This window comes from Vigna umbellata, chromosome 8 (assembly GCF_029865625.1).
Source record: "Vigna umbellata cultivar VRB3 chromosome 8, Vumbellata_1.0, whole genome shotgun sequence".
Taxonomy (NCBI): Eukaryota; Viridiplantae; Streptophyta; class Magnoliopsida; order Fabales; family Fabaceae; genus Vigna; species Vigna umbellata.
This window is the reverse complement of record NC_142172.1, coordinates 13,524,551-13,541,118: the sequence shown is the minus strand read 5'-3', so window position 1 is coordinate 13,541,118 and position 16,568 is coordinate 13,524,551. Positions and strand designations below refer to the sequence as shown.

At 34.3% G+C, this 16,568-nt stretch overlaps 1 non-coding gene across 1 annotated transcript; it reads right to left on the bottom strand.

The window, feature by feature from the left end:
* Positions 1-6,510: 6,510 nt before the first annotated feature.
* Positions 6,511-6,617, bottom strand: LOC148194044 (small nucleolar RNA R71). The gene has a single exon (XR_015781817.1). It is a non-coding gene; the product is annotated as a small nucleolar RNA R71 (small nucleolar RNA).
* Between the last annotated feature and the right edge of the window lie 9,951 nt (positions 6,618-16,568).

The window sequence follows — 16,568 nt, the reverse complement described above, 5'->3', positions numbered from 1 at the left end:
CAAAACTCAAAAACAATCACTATCACAACAAAATATTTAAATAGAAACGATTCTGGCTGGTTATTTATATATACGTTTAGATAATATTTAATAATAATTCTCAATTTTATATGATATTTAAAAATGTTATAATAATATCTATTTTATTCCATGCATATGATATCCTATATTTTTAAAGATGAGAAACATTATCCAATATTTGTATAGTATCTATATATCGTAGAGAGAAACTATTTATATAAAAAAAAAAAAGGGAAAATGTTTTTGTGGGTATTTTTGGACAGACTAATTTTTGCAACTGGTCATCTAATCGATGCTCAATGTTAAATAAATGTATTTGCATTCATGAACATTCCTCCATTAGCTTAAGTCTACGAAAATATAACTTCCTGAATATTATTTTTTTATTATTTTTTTTATTTTAACATTTGAATATTACTATATGTAGTTTTGTAATAAAAATAATGATTTATGTTCAATAAAAAATAAATATTTAATGCAAACTAAAATAATATAAAAAAAGAACTCATTTTAGAGAATATTTGACTGTTTGACTTTATAAAGGGTCTTTTTTAAGAAGCTTTTCATATTTTTGTAAATTACTTTCCTTCAACAGTACAAATTCTGAAAATCATTAATTCTAAGAATAATTAAAAGAAATTATTGTTTTAAATATTTGAAATAATATATTTATATAAGCTTATTCGGAATCGAAATGGATTAAAGTTTTTATTAAAAAATTAATAATTTACCATGATCAAATAAAACCAATGTGACATATTCCTTATGTTAAAACTTTTATTTGAACTCACCAAATTTATATCCTCATCTCATAAAGATTAATGACAAAGAAGATAGCAGAAAAAACATTAAATAGATATTCCGGGTATTATTTTCTACCATACCTCATAGAATATAATTTTCTAAAAATAAATAAATATTAAAATAAAATCTCAATTTCATATTTTTGAAAAACAAAAAATTTTGTTGTTATAAAATAATGTTAGAATGATACCATAAGGAGATTCTAGAAACCAATCACATGTAGTGAAAGAATTTAGTAGAAGTGGTCGATGTACGCAATCTAAGGTAGAAACTGCTAAATCATTGCCTAATAATATGGGTTCCTGCACTTCTGCTTCAATGTATCATTACTTTTGGCAGCTTCCTACTGCACCGCTATTATTTCCTTCTACACCTCTCATCTACTTCAAATTTCCAATTTTATCCTTTATATAAGATTTTTATTTTCACTTTCAAAATATACAATTTGGAGACGTTTTAAAATATATAATGTAGAATATAAATTTCAATTTTAAATTTATAAAATATAAATTTATATCGTAGACTATATTTTATATTTCAAGTTCTCCCTTCTAAAATATAAAATCATTTTGAATTGCACAATTCAATATCATTTATTTTTAATATTTTTTATTATTGTAAATTATACAATTTAGAATGTAGTGTCAAATAATCTATTTCAAATTATATAACAACAATTTTTAAATAATATTAAAAAAAATAATACCAAATTATATAAATCATTAATTCAAAAGTTTTAACTTACGTTTAAATATTGTATTTTAACTAGGATTTGTTTCAACCAGGTAAGAACTTTGAATGAAAATATGTGTTAAAATCAATTTTTTGAATGAAAATGTGCTAAAATCAATTTTTGAAGTCATGTTAGATGATAAGTGTTTTAGGTACATAAAGTGCACTAAACAATATAGTTAGATGAGTCTAATTACATGTTGGGTAGAATTTTTAGATAACTTGATAAATCATTTATGTACTGAGTTTTAAGATATTACATAATTGCATAGATTTTGTTAGACATTAAAATTTGTGCTTATGCAAATAAAGATAGAAAAAACTTATAAATCATCCTTAAAGGTGTCCTGATGAATCACCTAAAACTCCATTATAGACAAAGTAATTTTGGACAACTACTAGTGCCACCAAAAGTTAAGTCATCCTATGTAACATTCCATTTTAATAGTATAAAACTACTAAAATAAAATATCACATATATGATGATGAAACCATTAGATGAAAACAAACCTACAAAAGATAAGATCTACACCTATTGAACCATCTGACTCCCCATCTGCCACCCTCATCTCTCGTTGGAACAATTGAAAATATTGTCTTCTAAGCTCACATCATTTAGGTGATCATCGCAAAAGAGAAAAGAACACATAAGACAAACAACACACAAGTAAGTTAAGCTATAACACAAACAATTAATGATATATTTGAACATTTTAAACATGATGCACATATCACACCAACCAAACAAACACTTTATGCATGACAATACTTTGACTAGGTTGTTCGGACTTAGAATGAATGTTGAGTTATGACGGGTTGTGCACTTATGGTGGCCACTACTGCTTTGCAAAGTCCTTGCCAATTGGGTTTCACCCTACCACATATCCCAAGGTTAGTCTGTATCGCGTCATAGGCCATACTGGAAGCACCTAGATTAAGACCTCCTGCTACTCTCACCACATGTTTCAAACCTCTCTATTTGAGAACATATGACCATTAGAGTGTCATGATAACCCCTAAGACTGAATTACCTGCATTCATTCTAACAACACTTGAAACCATACCAAGAAGTTCCACCTTGGAACTAACCTTCACAATTTTAAAACCATTGATATCACTTCACCTTTACATATTATGCCAATATATGAGAGTACTGACATACATTAAAGAAATAGAAACACCCTTACAAGTCATCAGAAATCACACAATAACATAATTTCTTCATGGCATCTTGATACTCACATTTAAGTAAGGAAAACAACTTTGAAACTCTCACCACCAACTCCGAAAGGATCCAAAAACCCCCAAAACGACCTAAAGAACGTCTAAAGATGATATTCAAAACCCTAAAAACCCCTCCGAAAGTAGTGTAGTGGTGCTCAACTGTACCCAATAGCGCTCGGGCGTCCAGAGGCTGGCGCTCAGCGCCCTAGCCACTGGAAACGGGCGCTCAACGCCTTTTTTGGGCGCTCAGGCGCTATAAAAAAGAACAAGACATGTTTTTCTCACTTTGCACACTTTACTCTTAACTTCTAAAGACCGATAAGACCCTCCAAACATTGAGAAACCTCTAAAAACACTACTGCAACTCAATTTGACCCCTTTAAAGTTGTCAAAACTTAGTGAGCCAACCTAGCCCGGCTCATTTATTAGCGAGCCAGAAAAATTCAAACACGGCCCGACCCACCACGAGTTGGTGGGTAAACAGGTTGGCTCCCTAGCTCATTTAATTACAATTTTTTTAAATAAAAAAAATTACAAACATTCTATAATTCAAATCTAAACAAATTTTACTCACAAATTTCACTCCCAAGATGGGTGTTTAATTAATTTTGAAAATAAGGAACTTAAATAATTTTTTCGAACAAAAACAAAATAATAAATATTTTTTTATAAAATTAAAATTAAATTTTAATAAAATAAAATTAGGTAGGTGGGTTGGTGGGCCAACCCGGCCTACCATGGGTTCAACCCGCATGAGCCGGGTAGAAATCTGACTTGCATAAAAAGAATACAATTTTTTCAAACCCAACCCGGCTCAAACCCGTGATGGACTGGGTTGGCCCATGGGTTGTGACCCATTTTGGCAGCTCTAGACCCCTTGACCCAAATTCATTCATATAAGCTACCCAAACTCAAATTTTAAACTTTATAACACTTATAACAGTTTACCAACTGCCTAACCAAGTCTAATTACACTTGTTATCACATCCCAACATCTTAGAATACTCAGCCCTTCAATTTCAAGTTTTCACCATGCAAAACCTCTAATTTATACTAAAACTCCCAATAACTCAACTTAAGATGACTTCAATCATTCTAAACTAGATTTCTACCATTCAATAGCCTAGATAAGTCCTAATAGCATTAAAAATAGACTTCCAACCATCCAAAACAGTTTACACTCATTGTTTCAAAATCTCAGCACTTAAAACCCCCTCTTTACATCAAAAACACTAGACAACTTCAACTATGTTGGTTACATATCAGTTTTCAACCATCTAACTTTCTTAACAAGTCCCAATTAACCAACAGTGCTAGACTAGTTACCATCTCACTCCAATACCTATTTCTAAATTTCACTCACCAAAACCTCCATTTTTAAGCTTGAAACTCAAGTAATGCACTATTCATTATTCCAAACACTTTAAGATCAAATTCCAAACACAATATACAACCTCTAAACACATAGTTATAATAGTGAAACAATTTAAACATATCACACCAATCATTCAAACAATCAAACCACCTTGGATCATCATTTAAAACTCAAACATCACTAGAACAACCAATTCAAATACATACATTTCACTTTAGTCTACTAGATATATTAAATTTAAATCAACACAATACTCTAGAACAAGTTCTAGCTTCCCTTACCTCACAAGACAACTACTCAACCCAAGGAACATTCCGCCAATTACTTGAAACACAAAACTCTAAACAAACCTACGAAATACCAATTTAGAAACGGATAGTGTCCTTAGAACTCTAGATCAAGAACAAAGGAAGAAGACCAATTGATACATGCAAAACAGTTTCTTTGCATGATCATGGACCGAAACTCACAAGTAAAAAGGAGTAGAAATGATAAGTGTGAAAAAGAGTTGTTTTTACACTTATAAATGATCTCAATCTTATAATTATTCATGTTATTACTCAGTGAAATGTTGTAACAGGAAGTAGATTGTTTTGTAAATTATTGTACAGGAAAGGATGTATAATTGGGAGTCTGTAAGCCAATTCTCGCATAGCGCAAGCCAAAACTCGCACTGCCAGGAAACGAAAATTTGCATAGCGTACCAATACTTGTGCGCTGTGCGAATAACATCAGTTGAGAGGCAGCAGTTACACAAAATTCGCATAGCGCACACACACCGGTGCGCTGAGCGAATTAATGAAGTTATGTGGTTTTAAAAGACGTGACAGCAAGGCAGAAACCATCTTCTGACACACGAAAATAGCCAGAGAAAGACTGGAGAATTCAGAAAACGATCCGAAGACCTGTCAAGACATCAAGACTTCACTTTATGCAAGGAATTGCTGTAAAGAGTACGTTTGAGATGTCTAGGATAGGCTAAATTTTCTGTTCATTGGAATTGATTGTATGACGAAACATTAATGTAAAATTCCTGTGCAATATATGTTTTTGTTCATGTTATTTTCTTGACTTGCTTTTGATTATACGGAAGTATTAATCTCTTTAAAAGTTCTTTTGTACTGGAAAGTATTTTTAGAACCAGAAACGTAAGAAAAGAAACTAAAAGTAAATGACGCTAGGAATAGCTTCTGTGCTTTTGGTCATTCTCACATATGAACTTAATGCAAAATTATCTGATGAATTAATTAAGGAATTAATAATTTAATAGATAATTTTAGAACTTGTTTTAAGGAATTGAACCAAGATACTCTCATGTGAATGCTTGAACAGAGAATATATGTTGTCCAGGATCTTACTGTAATGTTAGTCAAAGACCAATTCCAGTGATCTTTTATCGCATTTTTCAGTCTTATTTTTTTTACGTTGTTAATTTCATGCTTAAATCCAAATTGAAATCACAAATATCATCAGTAATTGATCTTGATAAATAATTTTAATTGATTAACGTAACTCAAATTCCCTTGGGAGAACGATACATTTTTACTTATCCACTGTATTACTTGGAACGATTTGGTATACTTGCCAAAAAGTTATCAAGTTTTTGGCGCCGTTGCCGGGGAATTTGATTGTTATTGTTAACTCAGTCATTTATTGTTTATCAATTTCAATTCTGTTCCATTATCTGTAAATCCATTGTTTTAATTTTTGTATATCTGTATATATACGTTGTGTTTTATTTCTGTTGTTATTTCTTTGGGTTGATATCTTGAGATTTTTGTTCTCTGAATGAGTAGGAGAACAAAATTTGAAAATTTATTGTTTGATTCTGAGATTGAGAGAACAGCCCATAGGAATAACAGTAGACGTAGGAGAGAAAATAGAAAAAAGAAGCTAGAGAAGCTAGCTTGTCTGCTATCTTCAACACTTTTTCTTCATTTGATCAAAAGGATAAGGATATGGAGGGAAATAATGAGGAGGAACGAGTTAGGCGTACGTTGGAAGATTATGCTTCTGTGTCTATACCTTCATCTTTCAACAGTATAGCCCGACCTGTGGTAAATGCTGGTCATATGGAAATGAAACCTGCACTGATTCACCTTGTTCCAAGTAATCAGTTTACAGGAATGTCACACGAAAATCCCTATGATCATCTGACAACTTTTAATGAGATTTGTAACACTGTAAAAATTTTACATGTGCCAGATGAAGCAATTAGATTGAGTCTATTTCCCTTTTCTTTGGCTGGAAATGCAAAGCTTTGGCTAAATTCTTTTTCTAAAGGGAGTCTGACTGCTTGGGATGACGTAGTGGCAAAATTTTTGACTAAATATTTCCCCCAATCCAAGATCAATAAAGGTAAACAGGAAATATCCTCCTTTCAACAAGAGCATGAAGAGTCGTTGAGTCAAACATGGGAGAGGTTCAAGGGGTTGCTGAGAAAAACTCCAATTCATGGATTTGACATTCCCACTCAACTAAACCTTTTCTTAGGAGGTTTAAAATCTCACACAAAGCTTATGCTAGATGCCTCTGCTGGAGGTAACATTAGGTGGAAGACACCTGACGAGGCACAAGAAATAATTAAAAATATGGCATCTAGTGATAATGATGTCCAAAGTGAGAGAGTGCAAACGCAAAAGAAAGGCATGTTTGAATTGCAATCCCAAGATGCCTTATTAGCCCAAAATAAAATCATGACTCAACAACTTGAATCAGTAATGAAAAAGTTGTCACAACTACCAAAGGAACTCCAAACTGTATCACAGGCACAACATAATCCAACTGTTCAAGGTTGTGAACTTTGTGGTGGAGAGCACCAAAATGGACAGTGTGCTATTCAGTCCAATGCTAAGGAAGAGGTTAATTATATGGGAAATCAAGGCCGTTCAGGAAACTATGGAAATTATAATCAAGGCTGGAAACCTCATCCTAGCATGGGTCAGGCTAGTTCTAGTATACCACCACAACAGCAGTTTCAACAACAACCTACTCTTTCTGATAGGACATCCAAACTTGAAGAAACACTTCATCCATTCATGCAAGTATCCATCTCCAACCATAAAAGCATTGAAGCTTCTATTAGAAACTTGGAGACACAAGTGAGTCAGCTTGCAAAGAAGCTGGATGAGACATCTGAAAAGAAATTTGTGGCTAAGAATGAAGTTCATCCCAGGGAGGAATGTAATGTCATAATAACCAGAAGTGGAAAAGAAGTGGGGTTTGATTCCAAGGAGAAGCCGACAAATAAAGAGATTCCAGCACACAAAGAGGATGATCAAAAGAAGGTGATTGAAGAAGAAGAAAGTAGAAACAGGAAGGAAGATGGAAGACAAAAAGAGAAAGTGTTGGTGAAGCAACTTCCTTATCCTAAAAATACTTCACAAAAGGATAAGGAAAGACAAATGGATCGGTTCAAGAAGATATTTAATCAACTTGAGATTACTTTGCCCCTGACTGAAGCACTGCAACAAATTCCTGCTTATGCAAAATATGTGAAGCAATTCCTCAGTAAAAAGAAGTATTTAGATGAGGAAACAATTGAAGTGTAGGGAAATTGCAGCGCAATTATGCAGAAATCTCTACCTCCAAAAGTAAAAGATCCAGGGAGTTTCACTATCCCCTGCACCATTGGAAATCATGATATAGGGAAGGCTCTTGTTGACTTAGGGGCTAGCATCAATTTAATACCCCTATCTATGCTCAAAAAGATTGGTGACCTTGAAGTCAAGTCAACAAGAATGATCTTGCAGATGGCAGATAGGTCCATTAAGCATCCTTACAGTGTAGTGGAAGATGTGGTGATTAAAGTTGATAATCTAAAATTCCCTATTGATTTTGTAGTAATGGAAATGGAGGAAGGTTTAGATATACCTCTCATTCTTAGAAGACCTTTCATGAAGACAGCTAAGGTTGTCATTCATGTTGATGATGGAACTGTGAAACTAAAAGACCAAGATGAAGAGGTGATATTTAATGTTTTTGAGGATGTGAAGCAAAATCAAGAGGAAAAGACTAGTTACAAAGTAAAAGATGAAGTTTTAGCAATTACTAGTCTTCCAAGGCAAGTTGTCAAGTTGGCCAAGAAGAATCTTAATTGTTTCAATCCAAAAGTGAAGGAAAGAGATGAAGATAAGGAGAAGCAAAGAGTTAACCAACAAATTGCAGTGAAAAGTGATGAACTCAAACCTAGAAAACCTGTGAATCTTAAGAACAGGTTATGGGTCATCAAGGACATAAAGGAAAATGGAGTACTCGAAATTGAGGCTCCATATTCAAGAAGAATTAAGTTGGTGACAAGAAAGTTACTCAGAAAATGTTGGTGTCATGAAAGGAAAAAACACACTAACATCAAGAATCCAACTTAACCATGAATTGTCTGGGTCAAGCTAGTGACATTAAAGAAGCGCTTGCTAGGAGGCACCCTAGCACATGTTTGTATATATCTGTGTTTTTTTATTTTGTTTGTGTAATTGTTAAGTTTGAGAGTGGAGAGGAAGTGTTCAGGAAGCTTGAGCAATAATTTCTGACGCTCTATTCGCATAGCGCACAGTTGAGGTGCACTATGCGACTAGATTATTTTATGAAGCAGTGATTTATTCGCACAGCGAATTACATGCGCTATGCGAGAGAGAAAAAGAAATTATTTTGAGATTGTAGTTCGCATAGCGCATTACATGCGCTTTGCGACTAAAAAATTGAATTGTCTTTCTGCAAAAGGATTCGCATAGCGCATTGGATAAGTAAGGCGAATAAAATCATTAGAGCAATTGAGGAGAAAGTGAGCATTAATTCGCATAGCGCACACTTTACGCTATGCTATCAAGAGTTTAAGGGACAACTCTGTTAAAATATTCGCAAGGCGAAATTTTGAGCAAAGCGAATTATATGTGAGAAGGGAAGTTTTTATTTTAATTCGCATAGTGCATAGCTGAAGTGCGCTCTGCGAATGTTGTTCTGTTCATGTTCAAAAAAAAAAAAAGAAAAAGTTTAGTCGCACAGCGCACAGCTGCGGTGCGCTCTGCGACTGAACACCAAAATTCAAAAAAATAATAAATTAGTCAAATGTGCAGAGAACGAGAGAAATTCGCACAGCGCATAGCTGAGATGCGCTATGCGATTAACCTCTCAGTGAATGACATTTATTACGAGCTTATTCGCACAATGCACAACTGTGGTGCGCTATGCGAATTTACTCGTTCAGTTTTTTTTTTTTTAATCTTACTCCTTCCCCAACTCATTTTACCACTCTTCATTTTACCCTAGCCACCACTCTTCTATTCCATCTCCGCACATCGAACGTATCTTCCCTCTCTGCCAACTTCTCCACTCCATTGCCACCATTTCACATTCTTGACTCTGCTTCTGCTTTGCTTCAAGTGCATCTTCACTCTCTGCTCTTGGTCACTCTCCACAGATTTCACTCCTACTCCATTTGCTTCTTTGATTCTTAGTGTTCATGGAACTATAATAGGGTTTCTTGTATATCTGACTTGATCTATTTGAACCAAATCGTGCATATAAGTTTTCAAGCCAAATCTGTTTGTGTTTAAACATGAATTTGCACTGTTATTTGATCTCTGGTGGATGTCCTCTGCACTGTCTCTCGCTAGGTGACACATTCGCATAGCGAATTATAGGTTTGTTTTCTGGTATGAAATTCGCTTGGCGAGAAATTCGCAAAGCGAATTACATGTTTGCTTTCTGATACGAAATTTGCACAGCGACTCTAGTCGCATAGCGAATGGCATGAGCGAAGACACCTATTTCTCATTTTCGCACAACGATTCGTGTCGCATAGCAAATTGATCTTGACAGTAGGCACTGAAAATGAAAATTCGCATAACGGACACTAGCGCATAGCGAATTTCATCTGGCAGTATATTTGATTTGTGTCATTCACTTGCTCTAACCCATCTTCCACAATTGGTTGCACTGTCTATTCTTTCTTGCAGATGGCACCTCCCAAGAGCACACAAGAGAAGAAGAGGAAGACCACCCGAGGGTCTTCATCTCGATCCCAACCTTCAGAAGCCCAAGAGGAGAACCTTGTCCTGAACTATGATCAGGACCGTTTTATTTCAGAGGCCAATTCTAATAAGTTTCATCAGAATATCATGAGCAGGGCATTATTACCTGAGAGGAGGATTGAATTGAAACCTGGAGAATATGACCATATCCAAGAAGAACTGGAGAAGAGGAAATGAAATTTTGTATTGGCCAACCTTCCTGATGAAATTGATGAAGTATTGGTCAAGGAATTTTATGCAAATGCCTGGGAACCTGACCACTCTCAGCCTCACTCTAGAGTCTCCAAAGTGCGCGGCAAGCTTGTACGCTATGACCGCAGATCATTGAACAGAATTCTGAATACAATGATGTTTCAGTCGTGCTCTCTAGGCGTTTTCATGTCCAACTATCTTGACCATGACCTTATTGCCTCCACTTTATGCCTCCCAGGATATGGCTATCAGCTAGGAACTAGTGGGACACCAGTGAGAATATTAAGGAAACATTTGAATTCACTGGCCACTATCTAGAGTCTCTTCACGTTCACCAACATCTGTCCCAACTCTCATACTTCCGACATCAATCTGGAAAGGTCGTAGATGGTATATGGTATTATGACAGGGATTGATATGGATGTGGGAGCTTATATCTCTCAAGAGATGGCATTGATTGCTGATAATGAGACATGTAAGCTTGGATTTCCTGCTCTGGTGACAGCCTTGTGCAAGGCAAGTGGAGTCGCTGGAGTCTCTGATATAACTTTGAAACTTCAACCCCCTCTCAACAAGAAATTCTTTGATAGGAATTGCACTAACAGGGGAGAGTTTTCTGCTATGAATGCCCCTCCTTCAGTTCCCCCTCCACGCAGAAATGTTAGAGCTGCCAGACCACCCGTAGCGTCGTCCGTTCCTTCCCCTAATCTTTTCACTCGCTACATGCAGCAGAGTTTGGCTCGACAGGATGACATCCGCGACTGGTGCACTACTATGCGGCAGGGTCAGGTGTCCTTACAGGATAACATGTATAACTTGTCCCTGGGAATCCCTGATTTTCCTCCCGACTCACTGATGACTGGAGCCCAGTTTGCAGCGCAGATTCCATGGCCTGAGGGCATGCCTGAGTCCAGGTGGGGGAGTGCTTATCCAGGAGCATCAGAGCCAGAGATAGACGAGCAGGAGGACATGATGGCAAGTGATGGTGATGAGGAGGAAGAGGAGCCAGATCCCGGATGGACACAACAGAGTTATCATTCACAGGAGAACCAGTGGAGATCAAGAGCTGATGGGTCGTGGTAGAGCGACTCCTGTTGTTTATGTTGATTATCATTTTGTATTTCAGTTCAGTTGTTCGTATGTGGAACTTTGTTTAGTTGATTTATGTTTGTGGTTGTAAAGACAATTGTGTTTTGATTTAATGATTTGGCATTGTGTGATTAAATTATGTGGGTGTGATTCTTGAGGATGATGACATGTATGTTTGTGGTGGCTGTGCTTCAAAATTTTTATCTGTGTGTATGAATATGACCAGGTCTGTGAGTGTTGAGAGCATATGATGATTGAGAGATATTGAGTTATCTAGATATGGAATTGGCTTTTGCACTATTTTGATTCTACGTATATACACACACTTTTTGGTTAAGGATGAAAAAGGCCCTGTTGATTATTGATTATAGCTACTTGACCAGATAGCCAACCTTTAGACACTATGATTCATTTGTGAACCTCTTTGAGCCTTGATTTATTTCTTTCACCTTGAGTCTATTGTGTGATCCTACCTTACACCTTAGAAGAGAACATGTACAATGCTTTAAATGAGGTTACGGTTGAATTCAAGTTTGGGGGAAGAAAAAAAATATAAAAGAAAAAAAGTAAATGAAAATGATAAAAATGATGCTCAAAATGGAAAAGAAGGTTGAGCTGTGAAAGAAAATGGTATGTAATGTATGATATATTTTGGGATCTGAGTACTGGATTGGGAATTGAAGGTGTTCTCTTCTTAATAGGTGTCTTTGAATCCAAGAAAAAACCATGATTCTTTTTCTAGCCAAGCCAAGCTTTAACCTGAAAAGACCTTTGGACTTAACCAATAGTGTATGAAGTGAGTGAATCAAATGAAATGCAAAAGCTGATGAAGTTCTAGGTCAATTCTACTGTCATGTGAGGACAAACACTTGAGTGTGAGTAATGATAAATGCTGATATGGTTGTTCATATTTTATGCACAAATGATTTTGTGAGTGATGCACCATGTCATACTTGTTGAAATCTTTAGAAATGCATGTGAATTTTTTTCTGATGTGCCAAGTCATTCTATCAAAATGTCAAATGTCTTTTGTGTTGTTCAGTTTCTTTCTGTCATTTCCTGAGGGTATGAAATAGTTCAAGTTTGGGGGAGTTGATAAGTGTGAAAAAGAGTTGCTTTTACACTTATAAATGATCTCAATCTTATAATTATTCATGTTCTTACTCAGTGAAATGTTGTAACAGGAAGTAGATTGTTTTGTAAATTATTGTACAGGAAAGGATGTATAATTGGGAGTCTGTAAGCCAATTCTCGCATAGCGCAAGCCAAAACTCGCACTGCCAGGAAACGGAAATTCGCATAGCGCACCAATACTTGTGCGCTGTGCGAATAACATCAGTTGAGAGGCAGCACTTACACGAAATTCACATAGCGCACACACACCGGTGCGCTGAGCGAATTAATGAAGTTATGTGGTTTTAAAAGACGTGACAGAAAGGCAGAAACCATCTTCTGACACACGAAAATAGCCAGAGAAAGACTGGAGAATTCAGAAAACGATCCGAAGACCTGTCAAGACATCAAGACTTCACATTATGTAAGGAATTGATGTAAAGAGTACGTTTGAGATGTCTAGGATAGGCTAAATTTTCTGTTCATTGGAATTGGTTGTATGACAAAACATTAATGTAAAATTCCTGTGCAATATATGTTTTTGTTCATGTTCTTTTCTTGACTTGCTTTTGATTATACGGAAGTATTAATCTCTTTAAAAGTTCTTTTGTACTGGAAAGTATTTTTAGAACCAGAAACGTAAGAAAAGAAACTAAAAGTAAATGACGCTAGGAATAGCTTCTGTGCTTTTGGTCATTCTCACATATGAACTTAATGCAAAATTATCTGATGAATTAATTAAGGAATTAATAATTTAATAGATAATTTTAGAACTTGTTTTAAGGAATTGAACCAAGATACTCTCATGTGAATGCTTGAACAGAGAATATATGTTGTTCAGAATCTTACTGTAATGTTAGTCAAAGACTAATTCCAGTGATCTTTTATCGCATTTTTCAGTCTTATTTTTTTTACGTTGTTAATTTCATGCTTAAATCCAAATTGAAATCACAAATATCATCAGTAATTGATCTTGATAAATAATTTTAATTGATTAACGTAACTCAAATTCCCTTGGGAGAACGATACATTTTTACTTATCCATTGTATTACTTGGAACGATTTGGTATACTTGCCAAAAAGTTATCAAGAAACTTATTTGCTCTATGGCAGAAAGTGATTGGTTAGAAATATAAACCTCATCGCGGAGATCAATTAGATACTTTCTGATCGTCAAAGAGATGACTCAGGGTCAGAACTCTTAGAGAAAAAGTAGAGAACTCTAGAAAAGTGGTTGCTAGAGAGATGATAAGTTTTAAAATAATAAAACTCGTTTATAATAAAAGTATTTATAAATAAACCATTTAATATTAAAATAACTGAATTTGACTATTTTTAAATATCATCCCTTCTAATATATTATTTTCTAAGGTTTTACACCCTACTTGGTGAAGAAGATGAAGTGGTATTGAGAAAGATGAAAGATAAAGAAAAAAAAACACAGTGAAGCTTAATGCTAGGAAACCATATTCATTATCACACCATCCAACACCAAAGAGTTTCACCCAATGCAACTTCGCCTACCGCCTATGGATTTTGCTTGATGGCAACTATGATATTGTGTTTGGGCTTTTCGCTTGAATTGCTATTCTTGATTATTATTCTAGAAATATTTTGTGGGATTTATTGATATAAGATAAAATATTATTCACTAAAATGATAATAGATATAAATAAGATTTATAGTCCTTATATATATATATATATATATATATATATATATATATATATATATATATATATATATATATATATATATATATATATATATATATATATATATATATATATATATATATATATATATATATATGAAACAAATATTAAATATAAATCTTGGAGATGATTTTAGAGATAATGTTGAGATAAATATTAAAGATAATATTAGAATAATAGTAGAGATAATATTTTATCATAAATATAAAGCTCATTGTAATCTTCGTGACTAAGTTCATTTACTTCAATAACCTCACTCATCGTCTCTCAATCACTTCCTCCATCATCATTCTCCTCCATGTCTAGGGTGGTTTCATAAAAAAAACTAATCCATCTTGGTTGATTATGTCATAACTTCATGTTGAATTATGAGGTTGATTATGTGTAATTAAATAGTTGTTCTTTTAATTTAGTTATTAGAATTTATTTTCATTTTTTTTCTTGAATTTTCATTATTGCTTTTAGAATTGTCTTAGAATCCGCGTAATAATTTAATTTTAAATTTTAATTAGGATTTCTTGTAAATGTAATATATTTTGTAAGTGAAAAAGTAAATTTTAAGATGTGTATATACTTAAAATATGTGTAAAGTAATATAGATTGCTTGACTTGTTTACCTTAAAACAAGAGAAGTATTAATAGGTTATCATATGTACTGAAACAAGTGATAAACTAGATGAATTAATTCACACTTGTTTAACTAATTCAAACTTATATACTAATTTTCTTAATCAAATTGTTACTTCAGTCGTAGATGCTTAAAATGAGTCATGTATAAAAAACACTCAATTATTATTTATGTTTGTAATAAATGAGAGTGTTGACGAAATAATTGAAGTTTATTTAAATTAATTTAAGGTAAATTAATAAAATGATAATAATATAATAATCAGTGAAGAGTTTAAATCTGTGAATAATTAAAAAAATGATATTGAGCCATTGAATCAAATTTGGTAGAAAACAAATTGGATTGGTTTTAACTTTTTATATTTTTATTCACTCTAGGTAACAAAAACATTAGAGAAGCAACATTTGATTGATAACTTCAATAACAACTTATAAAACTTTTGATATTTGCGGTACCTTATGAAGGTGCAGGAAGAAAGAGTTTCATTTTCATTTTTGCTTACAACAGAGGAATGAAGAAAGTAATTCTGAAATATTTTCATGAATTAGAGACATTTTTAATAAACTTAAAAATCGATCAGTAAGAAACATTTTCACAAAAAAGTTTAAAACTGTCCCGAATGCAATTTATATTCTAGAAGTTCCAGAATAGATAATTCGAATAAAAACAAATATTCTGGTAATTTAATATTCCGGAGTTTCTGAAACTTATATGCCAACATTACTTTTATTATTTTTTTAAGGATTAAATATGTTTTTAGTTTTTTAATTATCATGCGATTTTAGATTTAGTCTCTATTCAAAAATTTTGTTTATTTTAATCATCTTAATTGAACATTAACTTTTGAGTGATGTGGCAAATGGTAAGTCCACGTCTGATACTACCTTTCCTGACTACTATGTGACGTGGCAGTAAAGGTCTGGTGGTCAGTCGACCACTCGGTCTGGTAGTCGGTTGGCTACTCGGTCTGGTTTGGAGGACCGAACGGTTAGTGATGTGAACACGAAAAACCAAATGGTTAAGTGTGTAAGTGTGCAGGACCGAACGGTTAATTGTATGTTTCTGAGCAGAACCGAACGGTTAAGTGTGTAGGTGTGCAGTACCAAACGGTTAAGTGTGTGTTTGTGTGCAAGACCAAACGGTTAAGTGTGTGTTTGTGTGCAGGACCGAACGGTTAAGTGTGTGGATGTAAAACCGAGAGGTGAGTAAAAGACCGAGAGGTGAGTAAAAGACCGAGAGGTGGGTAAAAGACCGAGAGGTGGATAAAAGACCGAGAGGTGAGTAAAAGACCGAGAAGTGAGTAAAAGACCGAGAGGTGAGTAAAAGACCGAATGGTAAACGAAAGACAGAAGATTGACCGAGGCAAAACAATGCACTAGAGGAGAAACCGAACGGGAAGACAAAGGGAAGTGAGGTCGAACGGTTCGTTGGAGTAGATGCCGAGTGACCGATTAGGCCGAGTGACCGACCAGGCCGAGTGGGCGACCACCACACCTTTACTGTCACGTCAATTAAAAGTAGCCAGGAAATGTGACAACATGTGGCTCACCGTTTGCCACATCAAAGAAAATTTAACGCCGTTCAATTTTAAGGACTAAAAATAAGAGTTTCAAAACTAAGAGGACTAAACGGAACAAAATTTTCGA